Source organism: Salminus brasiliensis, chromosome 4 (assembly GCF_030463535.1).
Source record: "Salminus brasiliensis chromosome 4, fSalBra1.hap2, whole genome shotgun sequence".
In the NCBI taxonomy this organism is placed as follows: domain Eukaryota; kingdom Metazoa; phylum Chordata; class Actinopteri; order Characiformes; family Bryconidae; genus Salminus; species Salminus brasiliensis.
The window spans coordinates 9,801,932-9,818,118 of NC_132881.1; positions in this window are offsets into that span (position 1 = coordinate 9,801,932).

The window sequence follows — 16,187 nt, forward strand, 5'->3', positions numbered from 1 at the left end:
GTGGATGATCATTCAGTTTCTATACATGCATTGACTTTTTTTTTTTGTGTTACAGGTTCTCAACAAGTCAATCAACCTCTTCTTCTCCCTGAAGGTGTATCCTTCTAACAAATATATTTTCATCTGCAACTGTGTGTGATTCGCTGTCCATCATTCTGCAACTCTGTAACAGGTAAGTGATCGTTCAGTTTCTATACATGTATTGCCTTTTTGTTGTCTTACATGCTTTCAGGACCCAATGCTCCCCCCATTCTTGATGGTGGATCTTTCCTTCAAGTCACCTGTGTGTGGCTCACTATCTATCTGTCTGCAAGTGTGTAAGAGGTAGATGATCATTCAGTTTCTATACATGTATTTTCTTTTTTTGTCTTACAGTTTCATGACCCCATGAGCCCCTCCCTCCCTGACCATGCATCCAGCCACCACAGTCTGACCATCTGCATCTGTGTATGGCTCACTGTCTATCTTTCTGCAACTGTCTAACAGGTAGGTGATCATTCAGTTTCTATACATGTATTGACTTTTTTTTTTTTGGTCCTACAGGTTCTGATGGTGGATCTGGTGGACAAGGGTCTGTCCATGTGCAACTGTGTGTGTGTGACTCGCTATCTATCTTTCTGCAAGTGTGAAAGGTTAGTGACCATTCCATTTCAAAACTTGTCGGCTTTCCTTTTTTTGTCTTGTAGGTTTTCAGGACCCCATCGTGATGGTAGATGTGGCCAACAAGGGTCTGTCCTTTTGCAACTGTGTTTTTTGCTTTATATCGGTCTGATTCTGTGTAACACATAGGTGATAATAAAGTTTCTATATATGTATTGTCCCCCCCGAAATGGTGGATCCGGACAACAAGGTTCTGTCCATCTGAATCTTCTTTTTGTGCTTCTTGATTCAGACTGTTGTCAGTCCACCCACTGCTCCTGACTCAGTCCCAGTGATGAGCTCCACTGGTAGAGAGACCTCACTTCTGGTTCTGTGGTGGACCCTCTGCTCAGAACTCCATCAGGACATCTCCATCCCTACAGGCTGCAGCTAGGCCAAGAAATTAAACAGCGCCTGTGGGAGGAGTGCCGCTGTCCCGCTCGGAGTATGGAGGTCCAGATCGCAGAGGTCTTCAGCTCACCAACTGGGACAAGCTTCGCCCCTCACTTTGAACTGGACACAAGCAGAGAGCCACTGCCTAAGCAACCCAAGAGAAAAAGGAGGAGGCAAAGACACTGAGATCAGGAAAAGCAGCAAACATGACTTTTAACTCATTTTTACTATTTTAACTACTTTTCTTCTTCTTATTATTATTATTATTGTTATTAAAATGTACTTTTTTACTCTCATAACTGATGTACCGTCATGAACTTTGGCACAGAAATGTGCAATTGTGAAATATAAGCTTAATAATAGAACTGTAAATTTTACATTAGGGTTCACACTCTAATCTATAAACCTATTCTAAAGAAAAGTTCTTTAGAACTGAGCTTCTAAATTTCACTGAACCAAACTGGATTTAACTTCAACAAAGTACGGATACATAACATGCTTACCATTTGCACTATGATTATTTGCACAGCTGTACAGATGTTAAGTTTCTGTAGATGTTTATCATATCTGTACATAATAGTTTGTATATAGATGTCTACTTGGGCTACATATTGATGTACAGTATTCATACCTGTACAAGTACAGATTTCTGATTACAGATTTTTTTACAGCTCTTTGTTACTTTTTAACTTATTATTTATTCGATTTATTGTTTCGTGTATTTTTCTCTTTTAGTATAATACTTTTTAACGGTCTGGTTTTTTGTTACATGTCATAGTTGTGTTGCTCTCACCAAGTAAAATTGTAAAATAGTTGGCAGAATAAAGAGATTCTGAGATTTGGGGTTTACTGTGTAAAGTGGTCTGTTTTCATCTATTTCCAGAGGTAAAAAGTAACATTCCCACTTCTTTTATTACAGTAGTTTTAATAAAGTATGAGGACATCACATATTTGGGCCAAGGTCATCTTCATTCATCTTTTTATAAAAGGCTATTAATCATCAGCTGCCAACGATGCCTCCCAAAACCTGTTAAAAAAATCTCTACTTTTCCAAACTGAGGATTACATCTTCATCTAAAATGGTTTAAACTGGTTTATGCTGGTCTGGTTTGCTGGGGTATGCTGTTTTTCTTCCTAGAAGGGCAGTTTCTCAAAGGTTTATAGTCTTTGTGATGCTCTTATACTGTAACACCTGCTAGTGCGAGGTGCATTCCACTGATGTGTCTGTGTGCATTTTTCACCACTTAAATGGTAAATAAGCCTGTTAAAGAATTGATTGTCCATAAAATACTCTTATGAATTATTCACACAGGATTAGGAATTTTTTCTAGAAAACAAGCAGTACATTTTAATACACCAAATACAATAATAATTAATAAATACAATAAATTAAAGTCTAAATGAACTAAAATGACAATCACTTGTTAGTGTTACCTTTATGGTAATAGAAGGGAAGTGGTATTTTGAGGAACCAATATTCTGTAGTCAACAGTAAACAATTATTTAAATATACTTTTGGTATTATATTATAAATATAATATAATATATAATATTATATATAATAATTATATATAATATATAAAATAAATATATATTTTCATTATGTAATATAACATAATTATATTATGATTAATTGCCCATCTTCACACAGCTGTCATACTTATATGCCAGATTAAAATTTATGGAAAGATATTTATTGATCATTACTGAGATGTTTTTCTCTGAATAAAGTTTTGCTTTTATCTTAATATAAATGTATCTTTATTAATCAAATGTTAAACACTAGCATGTTAAACTGATGTAATACTGTTGTTGCTACTCTGGCATTTAAAACTGATACTAACAGGTAAAGCTAGTGTGACCCATACTAAGGGTATTACAGTAGGAGAAGAGCAAGTACACCTTTCTAATTGTTTGCTCCAATTATCATTTGGTTCAGTGCCAGGGACATGTGCAGGTAGCAGGAGGAGAGCTCTCCTTAAAGTTTAGCACAGCTTGGAATTCTTCATTCGGACGGTTTGGAGGATGTGGAGGAGTGAACTGCTGTACAGGTCAGGGAGTCCGGTATGCAGCATTGAAGGCCAGATGCAGGTATTTGCTGTGTGTTGGTTTTAGTAGTTGATGCTGTAACGGAGTCACAGTATCTGCTGCTGTTCAGCTTGTGTGAAAGCAGGTGTCTGTTGGTTCTAGTGTGCAGCAGCTTGGACTGCAGTTTTAGTGAGGCTTTGAGGGCTTCATTTAAAATGGATGGTGTCTGTGGCATTGAACCCGGTCTGCAACAGTGAGGCCGAGATACAGGTCCCTACTGTTTGTGTCCAAGTTAGCATGTAGCAAATGTAGAGTCTGCTCGCTAATGCACTTGTCTTTAAAGCAAACTCTTACTGACTGCAGCGTGTAGCAGTGCCTGGGGTTTGGGACTGAGTCTGGGTTAGTGAGCAGAGAGCAGAGCTCTAAGGCAGATGCACTAAACCTTTGGTTACAGGTGTGTAAATGTATGTAATTGACTGGGGGTTTTGGTGGAAGCTGCAGAGCATTAATGTAGTGTGTTTCCCCTTACAGGAGTCGAATCCCCTGCTAGTTTAAATGAATCACTGCTCTTTCCTTCCCCTTTACATGCTTTTATAAATAAGAGTCTTAATCTCATTGTTTTATTGAGTGCCAATATTTTAGACCAGTGTTCTCTTTAGATTAGTTGTTTCAATGTACAACAATTAGTAAATGAAAAGTAGTAACTGCTTTTTTTCTTTACTGTAACATCATACATCAAAGTGAGTAACAAGCTTTGGGTCATTGTGGAATGTATAATTCACATGTATTTATAATTTGGTGGTTTTGTAGTGAAGTTTGTAGTGTTCACTTATTTATTGAATTAATTAATTAATTTTATTTTTAAGGTCTTTAAGTTCTTGTATCTCATTGTGTTTGTTTCATGGTTGTGCTCCTGACTTCCTATATATCCAGTTAAATGGATAATTGGTACTTGAGGTTGTAATACGACACTGTCTTATTTTTACTCATTTTTATGCGCAATAATTTTACACTAGTAATCGTGCACTTGCTATCCGCTATCGAGCTAACCTTGTGCAAGATCATCAGATAATTGGGATCCAAATAAAATAATAAAGCAATAAAAAACAACTACCACTAGATAAAACACACTGTGAAAGGGGGGGGGGGTCAACTCGGCTGGCTACGCAGTAGCATGCTAGCTAATACAATCCAAGAGAACTTGTAGTGATGAGAAATATCAGAGACCCCCTACTGAGGACATTATATGACCTATACTATTAGACATTATTCTAAATGGATGAACCACTTGATTATGCCTTCCGTTTTGTTCGGACCCTAGAGGGCGCTCAACCACAAGTCCAAAATGAATGGGTCCATACAGAGCTTTTGTGCAAAAGTAATAATGATTTTGATATAGAAAACTGCTCACATTCTCCACACAATACATCATAAAACAACTCAACACACATTTTAATCAATTATAAGACATCATTTAAGACGTCAGTGAGTCTGACCAGCCAATAAGCAGTTCAGTTCACCAGTCAATCAGCACTCAGCAGCCAGAATGGGAGCGGTTTCTGCTCTACATCTGTTTCCTGTAGGGCAGGACGTGTGTGCTGTTACATTTTTTTTCTTATTAATTTATGTAAGGATTTCTTCTGCTTTAGTAATTAAAGATTAAAGATGATTCCTGCCTGAAAGACCAGAAAAAAACATTCAAACATTTTAAACCACTGAAACCACTGAAGTCTTATAATTGTTGATTAAAAGTGTGTTGAGTTGTTTTCCTCTGTTCTGTGTTACAGTGAGAGCTGTTATCTGTATAAAAATGATGAATCATTTATAAATGACAATTTTGAACAGTTTCATATAGACCCATTGTTTTGAACTCCAAAGCGTCTGAACAAAAGACATCTACAATACGAGAGGGTCTCTGGTAATTCTTGTTCCTCCAGCAGCAGCAGCAGAGTCACTGGGTCAAACGAAACGAGCCTCGTCATTTCTTTTATGATTGATACAGTCAGTTACAGATTCTGGCCGCTAGACGGCGACAAAGCGCCAATTACACGGGTGTTACTCCAGTAAGGGCAGACATATGTTTGTCGTAGCATCTCTGTTTCTGGTAAACGTGTTATTTATAACTGTATATTCAGTGCCAGCATTTAATAATTTATAATTATAATTTAATAATTTAATAATGTTATCTGGTGGTGTCCAGCACTTTTCTGATACAATCAACGAAAAAAATCACCAATTTAATTTAATTTAATTTAATTTAATTACATTTAATTAAATTTAATTTAAAAACATATGTTAAAAGCCACCACTGTTAACACTTTTAAATTCATGTAAAATCATTGATTGAATAATTCAATATCAGTATAATTTAAAAATGTTAAAAATGATAAACGCTGTGAGGGGAAAATACAGCGCTGATGTAATGTGGTTAAGTGACCAGCAGATGGCAAATATCCAGTTTAATATCAGACTGAGTTAAACCTGTGTTAAAAGACCAGCAGCTGGAAAGCTCCAGTAGAAATCCTGATTTAATGATCATATAAATGATCAGGACAGACGAAGAGGTTCGTTAAGCAGGGTGACCAGACGCCCTCTTTTTACCGGACATGTTCTCTTTTTGGGATGTGAAAAATGTGTGCGCATTTATTTCACATCTGTGTCTCTTTCTACAGTCACTACTCAGTCTGTGTGCGGATTTATACACTGGAGTTTAATATTAGAGAACAACACACAATTTCCTAAAGGTCAAGGTCAGGAGTGAGCAGTATTTTAAACATACTTCATGAGTTGCATATATTCTAATGCACAGTATAAAAACGTAAATGAGGTATTTGAAAAAGAACACTGATCAAAATTAGAGAACACTCTCAGACACCTGCAAATTGTTGGTGTTAATCTGGCACGTGGTGCTAATTTCCTTAATTATCTGACAAACCCTATTTAACTGGCAGCATAACTTTCCTGTTTTCACTGACTTGAGATGGAAAGCCGTTCCGACTGAAACCCTCCGTCAGCAGGTTGTCAAGATGAAGGCCAAAAGGGTGACCCTATCAGCCATAGCAAGAGAAGTTGGTCGTTCCAAGTCTGTGATTTCTAGAATACTGCATCTTTACAACACCACAAACTCATTCAAGTCCCCCAAGAAGGCTGGTCGTCCACGAAAGACAAATGCAAGAGAGGACAGGATCATGCGGAGAATCTCCATGGGCAATCGGTTCAACACTGCAGCTGGAATTGCTCACCAGTTCAACGTTTACAAGCATTTGGACTGAAATCCCACTCTGCAGTGACCAAACCTCTCATTAGCAGAAAGAATCAAAAGGCTAGATTAACCTTTGCTGAGGAGCATGTTGTGTGGACAGAGGAAAAGTGTTCCAGATTTCACTTTAGTGATGAAAGCAAGTTTCATTTATTTGGGTCTGATAGGAAACCGTCGACAAGCTGGGGAAAGACTGAACCCAAAGTGTGTAAAGAAGTCAGTAAAAGGTGGAGGAGGAAATGTCATGGGTTGGGGAATGTTTTCAGCAGCAGGAGTTGGGCCTCTCATACAGCAGAGTGAATGCAAGTGTGTATCAGAACCTTCTTCAACAACACGTGGTTCCTTCCTTGCATTTGTCACTCAGTCAGCCAGCAATTTTCATGCATGACAATGCCCCCTGTCACACAGCAAAACGGGTAAAGCAGTTCCTTGAAACTGAAAACATTGAAACAATGAAATGACCAGCTCAGAATCCTGATCTAAACCCAATAGAAAACATCTGGAAAATCCTTGGTGATAAAGTTATGGCCAAGAAACCAAACTGTGGAAGAAACTGCATGAAGAGTGGACCAAAATCACACCAGAGCAGTGTGAGAGACTAGTGATGTCCTGTGGCCGCAGATGTGCTGAAGTCATTCAAAGCACATGCCTGTACACTTCCTACTGACTGATGACTGTTGTAACCTTCAGAAAATGTAGTTGTAATCTTTCTCTGTGCTATAGTCATTGCTGTTCTCTAATTTTGATTATTGTGTTTTTTGTGAAATAAAGATTTGTTGTTGAATACTTTGGTTATTTTGTTAAACACTGTTTTGTTAAACACTCACAAGGATTTGAAATCCTTCAAATGTTGACCAATGAAGATTGCATTATTTCTGCAAAAATCAAGTGTTCATACATTGTTCTCTAATTTTGATTTCCAGTGTACAGCTTTAAACACGCCTGTTGAAGCCCCGCCTTCTCACCGACAAGATTAGTCTACATGTACAGGGGTCTACAGCAACCATTGGTCAAACTGCTTCTCACCACAGTAGATTGGCCACAGCCTAAAACACAAATGTAAATAAACACAAATGAGCTTGTCTGTATCTGAGTTTTTTATTTTATTTAGGAATTTGTTTATATATTTTACATTGACATGAATCTGAAAAACTTAAGTAAACAGTGGTAAAAGTAAAACTTTGTTTTTAATTATTTTACTTGACACTCAAGTTGGACTGAAAGGAGATGATTTGGCCCTGTAAGCAGAGTAAGGCTATTTATTAGTTTTGTTAAATGAGTAAATGTACGTGCTTTAATGTTCATAAACAAACTTGCTTGAGATATTAAACATTACATATTAATGTCCTTCTCTTACTAAAATGACACTCAGTGGAGTAATAGTCATACTGTTTAGTAATGACAAACACTTCAATTAAAATAAAACCTTTATTCATTTTTAAGCTTCTCAGGCTGCAGCAGATTAGGGCTGCAACAAACAACTATTTTTACAATCGAATAATCTGACAATTATTGAAATAAATAACTGATTTAGCTTGAGGTAGTTTAAGGTATTTGCTAAGTAACAATTAAGTTCATAAAAAATGTATAACTTAGTCAGAAATTTACTGTGTTAATGAATTACGCTGCTAATATAAAGGTTATATAATATAAAAGATTAATAAAACTCCAATACCTTTTCTCTTTTAAATTTTAAACCCAAGGATTTGTAATGTAGCAGCAATAAAATATAACAAAAATAGATCAGTTTTCCCTTAATCAGTTTTCATATACATTTTTGGATGAACAACAAAATAAAAGTGGAAGTGGGAATTAATGTAAGACAGTAATTTTCTCAGTCAAAAAGTATTTTATGTTGCAGATTCGTTTGTATTAGTCACTTTTATTTTGTGGGGTCTGGCCAGAGCCACAAAGTAGTCGAGAGACTTTAGCTCGTTACCGGAGAGCGGGACTTAATCTGTAAGCAGCAACCTGATTGGTTGTTTTTGTTGAAGGGCGGGACATAAAGTAGCTGAAAGCATTGTTTAGAAGGGGTGTCCACAAATATTTGGACTTAGACACTGCTTAATTTACCAGCCTAGGACTGGAGGACTGGAGAGTGATCCATATTGAGGCCATGGAACAGCAGGGAGGCTCTCCACCAATGAAGCTCGTCTCTGGGACTGAATCAGGAGCAGTGGGTGTTCAGAAGGCAGTCTGAATCAAGAAGCACAACAAGAAGATTCAGAACCTGATTTCTGAACATCTTCAGTTGAGTCATGTATGATTGTTCCTGATCTGTTTCTTCAACTAGTTGTTTTTGGACCTAAATCTACATCTACAGAGGAGCTTCCATCTACTACCTCTGCTCTGAAGGAGGAGTATATTAAATGAGGGAGGATCATAGATGAAGGGTTTCTAGGTTGAGCTGGTGTGTGGTTTACCTGCTGAGGAGTACTGATAGACGTGGAGATGCAGACTAGGGCTGCAACTAACGATTATTTTAATAATCAATTAATCTGTCGAAAAAAAATACATTTCCATGTCTTTATTTAAAAATAGAACATTGAATAACAGAGCAAATAAGTGTGTACAATAATTCAATAATAATAGATTACATTATTAAATAAATTAAATAAATTAAAAATAAAATAAATGAAATAATAAAGAAAAATAAGTGCATTGCTGATGCAAACACTGCACTGTATTGGAGTGAGGAGTGAGACAGGATGAATTGCCTTTAGTTTGTATGTCTTTTATAAAGCACATTTAAACACTGCTTAAGCGAATTACACAGATAATAAAAGTAACACACACACACACTTACACACTCTATCATTGTCATTGTCCAGTTAAGCAAAAAACAGCATGTGCCGTGTTACACCGGTTCACATAGTGTGAGTGCACCGTTATGTTTCCTCACTTCAAAACAGAACTAACTGGGGTTATTGTAGTGACTGTGCTCCCACATTGGTGAGGATTTAAGCTGAACTTCTGTTCTGCGTCATTCATGTTTAATTTTTTGGAATTTTTTTACTTCTTGATGTTAAATTTATTTTAAAGATTACGCCTCCGCTCTGACTCGCTTCGCTCATCTCCCTCTTATTTATAAATTTTTTCCAGAGTAGACAAAGCGCCACAGGTAACGTAAGCGGAGATGAGCTGATATGACAAGGCGAGTAACACATACATCGTGCGACACAACAAATCCATAATGAAATTCGTTGCCAACACTTTTAACAATCGATTATTATCAATTTTATAGATTCAGTGTAGCAGCTCTAATGCAGACATTTCCTCCAAGTCAGCCGTTTTGTAGATACTAGTGTCCTTCTGAAGCCGTACTGGTCTGCAGAGGAATGATTCCTTGAATTCTGAAACTAAAATACGAATGTTTAATTATTATTATTAATTATTTTGCACAGTTTAAAATATTACTATTTTTTACATATAAATTTACCATTTCTGTACAAGATGTTAAGGTTGTATAGAGGCCAAACCTTAATCCACTGCATTCAACCGATACTCACTTCGTAATCAATGCTAAACGAGTCTGCTTTCACTAAAGCTTTCTCTTCTTTTAAGCATATCATGAGTTTTAACTCTTTAAACAGTTTAAGAACTAGAGCTCAAGCTGTACGCACCTCTCCTCTGCCGTGCCGCAGAAGACTGGTGTTCTGCCGATTTCTACCCATCCAAATGTGATCTGTGCAAGCGCGGACCCACAACCCACCAACAAACGCTTTCATGTGTTTTTTTTTTTTTATGATAAATCTGTTTTTCTCACGTGCAAAATACAATCTCAGCAGACATGTAGAAAGTACTAGAGACCCAGACTTGAGTAAAAGTACAAGTGCTCTATCAAAAAAGTGACTTGAGTAGAAGTAGAAGTGTCTTTAAGCTCCAGACTTAAGTGGAAGTACTTAAGTATTGCATGTAGTTACTTAAGTACTGAAAGTAAAAGTACTGTATTGTGTTCTGTAGTTCTTACAGAAAGCAGTCAAAAGTCTGAGTATCAGTGTTTCTATTATTTCAAATGCTCAGACTTAAGTACTGTCACAGTTCCTCTGGCTGTAGTAGAAGGACAGAACTGTAGAAGACGAAGTTCATGAACATGAACCATTCGGCCACATACGAGTATTTGAAGGTGGGGAAGGTGGTGTTTCTTCTAGTGGTTCTTCCATCTCGGAATAAACTACAGAGCTCTAGCGTTAGTGTCCTCACTGCAGCTGCAGCACATAAACATCTAACGGAGTAAAAGTATTAAACTCATCCAAAATATGTAGTGAAGTAAAAGTGGAAGTAGGAGATAAAATAATCCTCCAGTAGATACAGATACAGTATTTTAGTACTTAAGTACAGTACTGAAGTAGTTCTACTTCATTACTATATATCTCTGAATCTGAGGATTTACTTGGGTGTTAATATATATAAATATATAAAAATGATTTCTTATTACCTCTATTAGCTTATATTTACACTGACATGGTGATTTACACTCTCCTGCTGGGAGCGTTCTCTCATATAATGATTTTAGTCTATCATCATTTCCTACTTACTGGTGTATTTAGGCAGCTTTATCTGTAAATATACACTATGGTAACATTGACAGAAAACGTGATCCATGCACAAACCGTTCCTGGTTAGTGCGAGAAACATGAGTGATGACATCAACTAATTTTTTTTATTTAACTAAATTTAAAACTAATCTTAGTTGTTGCACCCAGACCTTGCAGAATAGTGTAAAATAGTGTGTATTTATGTGTATAGATTCTGGATTTGAATTTGTGTATCATATACTATATAATAAAAGTCACTTGACTTGATTTAGGTAAGCAGCCACTGAATCTGGATCATGATAATATTGTTAATGGTGATAATTCTGCAGATGAGGATCATTTGTCAGCCTGATAATGTCTCTGTCTGTCTGTCTGTCAGTCAGTACACACAGTGGCGGGGAAGGTGCAGGGACCCTGTCAACAGATCAGTGAAATGTGAGTACACACACACACACAGACTAGCTTTCATCCAGCGTACCATCATCACCATCTCAGTGTATGTTCAACAGGGTAAAGTTAGTTAAAGGTTTTGGATTGGAATTAGGTTTATGAGTAGTGTTATGCTTTATTTTATAGGTGTTTGAGGTGTAGGATAAGTGAGACTCATGCACTACATGGACAGATGTATTGGGACACCTGCTCATTCATTCTTGATGCTGTTTTATTGGATTGACTGTCTCTAGTGTCTAGGGAAGGCTGGAGACAGCTTACTAGATTTTGGAGCATTGCTGTGAGGATTTGATTGCATTCACCAAGAAGAGCATTGGTAAGGTCAGGATGTTAAATAATCACCACCCCAACTTATTCCAAAAATATTGGATGAAACACCATTAATCACTCCAGAGAATGTGTTTGAGCTGTGGCGCAGTGGAACATTCCACAGTTCCACTGTGCCACAGCTCAATACTGGGGGGCTTTATACACCTCTGCCCCACGACTGGCATTAGGCAGCATGGTGCCAATAGATGAATGCTCCAGAGAGTCCTATTCTGTTGGCACTACTTCTCTACAAAGACTAAAGTGTGTGCATTTGCATATATGTGCAATGGGTGCAATTTAAAGTAGCTGAATGCATTTATTAGAAGGGGTGTCCACAAACATTTGGGCATATAGTGTGGGTTAAGTGAAAGGGTTTGCAAGTAGTTTTAGACAACCCAAATTTTACAAATATTTTTACAGTAAAATGTTACAATATCTGCAGTTTATTGAACAATTCTACATGCAGCTCATGATTAAACATGAGAGAAAAAGTACATTTATTTACAAGAGAAGTGATCATTAAAGTGCAGTGGTTGAATGCAGCACCACAGTCTTCACCTCTTCTTCTTGTCCTGCTCAGGCATCCACTTGCGTGTTCCAGAGGGTGACCTGAAGACCTAAGTGATGCGGACCTAAATTTCCACACTTAATTAGTGTTGGACAGCGGACCTCCTCTTACAGACACTGCTAGATTTTTTTGGCCCAGCTGCAGACTGTAGGACTGGAGATGTCCTACCACATTCTGGTAGTCCCTCACACTGAGGTCATGGACCAGCCCGTCCGGGGGGCAGCCCGTCTCTGTGACTGAATCAGGAGCAGTAGGTGGTCGGCAGGCAGTCTGAATCAAGAAGCACAACAAGAAGATTCAGAACCTGATTATTGAACATCTTCAGTTGAGTCATGTATGATTTTTCCTGATCTGTTTCTTAAACTGGTTGCTTTTGGAAGTAAATCTACATCTACCTCTGAAGAAAGAGTCTGTTCATGACGTCAGTATGGTCCAGCCTGGAGCTCAGCACCTGTATTGGAAATTAGGTACACCAGCACAACCTAGAAACCCTTCATCAATTCTCATTGATTTAATAGACTCCTCCTTCAGATTAGAGGTAGTAAAGCTCCTCTGTAGATGTAGATTTAGGTCCTAAAACAACCTGTTTTTGTTGGATGTCTTTAGTGTCCAGGGAAAAAAGACTCTCTACTAGATTTTGAAGCATTCAGCCACAAGAGCATTAGTGAGGTCAGAATGTTGGATGATGAACACCCCACAGTTCCACAGTTTGCACATATGTGTCAAAAGTGTGTGCAACATAAAGTAGATGAATGCATTTCTAAGAAGGGGTCTCCACAAACATTTGGACATAAAGTGTAAGTTAACTGAAACGCTTGGTTTTAGGGGCAGCGGTGTCTCAGCGGTTAGAGCGTCTGGCTATCGATAACAGGGTTGTGGGTTCAATTCCTGGGCTTGGGAAGCTGCCAATGTTGGGCCCTTGAGCAAGGCCCTTTAACCTCTCTGCTCCCTGGGTCGCTGGAGTTGGCTGCCCACCGCTCGGGGTGTGTGTGTACTCCCTGCCCCTAGATCACTAGTGTGTGTGTGTTCACTACCACAGATCGGTTAAATGCGGAGGACACATTTCGCTGTGCAGTGACAAATACATGCACCTTTACCTTTTTCTTTTTTGGTAGGTCTGAAAGTAGGTTAGTTTTAAACAACTGAAAAGGAGAAATTTGAAAAAGATCTTTTTACAATAAAATTTAACAATATCTGCATTTCATTGTACAATTCTTCATGCAGCTCATGATTAAACATCTGTTCTGAGAGAAAAAGTACATTTATTTACAAGAGAAGTGATCATTAAAGTGCAGTGGTTGAATGTTCTTCACCTCATCTACAGAGGAGCTTTACTACCTCTGATCTGAAGGAGGAGTCTATTAAATGAGGGAGGATCATGGTTGAAGGGGTTCTAGGTTGTGCTGGTGTGTGATTTACCTGCAGACTTACAGACTTGGAGATGCAGCTGTAAGTGTGGACCAGCCTGGAGCTCAACACCTGTATTGAGATCTCTGGAGCTTTGGCCTTAGAAAGTCTACTTTTTAGCTGCAAGTACTTCAGCCGTCTAGTAGGTACTAGTTTCCTCCTGAGGCCGTACTGACCTGCAGAGGAACGATTCCTCAAATCCTGAAACTAAAATATGTATATTTAATAATTACACACAGTAACAATAATTAGTCTAATTTAATAAAAATACACCTCAGAAGTTAAATGTACCATTTCTGTAGGAAATAAATCTTGCTGTTGTTAAAACAACCCTTGAGGAGCAGATCTGTGATACTCATCACACTGGTTCCTACAACAGCTTGCACTGCTAATGACAGAAAGAACAGAAAAGCCAGAGGAAGCTGAAGGTGTGGAAGGCGATGCCAAGGCCCAGCTCATTTGTGTGACTACTTGATTTCAGATCCCCTGAGGTGGTGTACTGAAGCTAAATTACACACATTCAGTCACTGTCCAATTACTTATGACCCTGATTGTATTTAAATCAGCCCAACTAACAATTTTAAGCTCTAATGTTTATCTAATGTTGGTCTTGTCCATGGTTAGGTTTGGAGTCTGACTGTTTGAGGCTGTGGACAGGTGTCTTTTATACAGATAACAAGGTCAAACAGGTGGCATTAATACAGGTAACAGGTGGAGGACAGAATAGCTTCCTAAAGAAGAAGTTACAGGCCTGTGAGAGCCAGAAATCTTGCTTGTTTGTGGGTGACCAAATACTTATTTTCCAACATAATTTACAAATAAATTCTTTAAAAATTCTACCATCTGATTTCCTGGATTTGTTTTCCTCATTGTCCTCCCTTGTCTTTCATAGTTTCACACACCTCTTATTGTTCTAAGTAGGAGAACTTGCACAATCAGTGGCTGACTAAATACTTTTTTTTGTCTCACTATAAATGATTATTAAATACAACAAATGAAAATCAAAATAAATGAACTAAAATAAAGAATGACGTTCACCTGTTAATGTTATTGTCATGGCGTGTACGGCCAGACCTGAAGGGATGAACACTCGCAGAAATGGAAATCGAAGCAAGATACTTTATTAACCAAATACAAAACAATGGGATCCAAAAAGCAAAGTGCAGCAACATGGGCAAAACCATGAACAGAACCAAAACGCAACAAGTCAGATGGCAAACAAAACAAACCTGGGACTGGGAGGAGCAGGGAGCTAAACGAGAGTGAAACGAGGGGGAAAACTAAAGGGGTATAAACACAAAGCCACAAACCTCGCTTGGGCAGAGAGGGGAGATACTAAGGACAGAGCCGAGCTCTGTGTACAAACAAAGGTAGCGGGGGAACCAGCTGCCAGACCAGAAAGCAAGGCCAACCTAACCTGAACCTGTAGAGTACTGCCTAGAACTTGGTTCACCATGGAACCTGAGCAGGAAGCGAACGTACCTGGCTTGCCTCCGAGTCGGACAGAGAATCTCTCCTAAACATGGGCCGCAAAACTAGAGCTGACCTGAACACGGCGGTAACGTGTGAGGAATCCCAGAGCGTCACAGGGATTCCAGTAGAGTCAATTCACGGCAGTGAACAAAGGGAACTACGCTCCTTTAGTACTCCCAGTCCCAGGTGAAACACATGAACAATGAATCAACACAAATGAACAGAAACGAACAGGAAGTCCTTATTATTATTACTATTATTATTTAATATCTTTTAATTATAATAATATTATTTTTGAACATCCAGTGAACAGTTTAAACTCACCTGGCATATCGAGAATCTCTACACCCAACTGAATGACGTGTGGAAGAAACGCCATCTAGCGATCATTATATGTCAGTAACAGCTTCCTTGTATAAATATAAAGTGGTATGAGGAGTTTAATTGAACCCTACGCCACTGTTTCCTTAAACTAGAAGCTGAGTGAATATTTACTGCTGGAAGGTCTAATTTACACTGGAGAGTGATATCATTTTTCTTTATGCTTTAAAAATTAAATTCTTTAGAAATTTTTATTCAGTTTTTATTACACACTGTGCTGTAATGGCTCCCGCAAGCTTAAGACTCTCCACAGGGGGTGCCATTAGTGCACAACTAGCTCTGTTTGAGTCGATTCTGCGCATGCGTGGACCAATTATTTTTACAGTTTTCATGTGTTTTTCATGATAATTCTGTTTTTCTCGTTGCTTCTCTGCTTACCGTTAATATTTGCTAGAGTGAAAAAGTGTAAACTGTGATTAAAAAAATAAAAGTAATAAAAAACGATTTCTTGTCACTAACACTATATCTCTCATATACGTCTGCTGGGAGCATTCTCTGATATGATGCTTTTAGCCTGTAGAAATATCCCACCTACTGGTTCATTTAGGCACATTTACCTTCATAAAGAAACACATGGCTGCACAACTCGACCGGACCGCCATCGTCTGCATAGCAATTATCAAACAGGTACAAACTACATCCTCTCCTTATTAGAAGTACTTGAGCAGCTTTGGTGTAGAGATGGTTATTGAGAAGCTTTTCAGAGTATTAACACAGTTCAGTGCTGTTGAAGCATTTGACT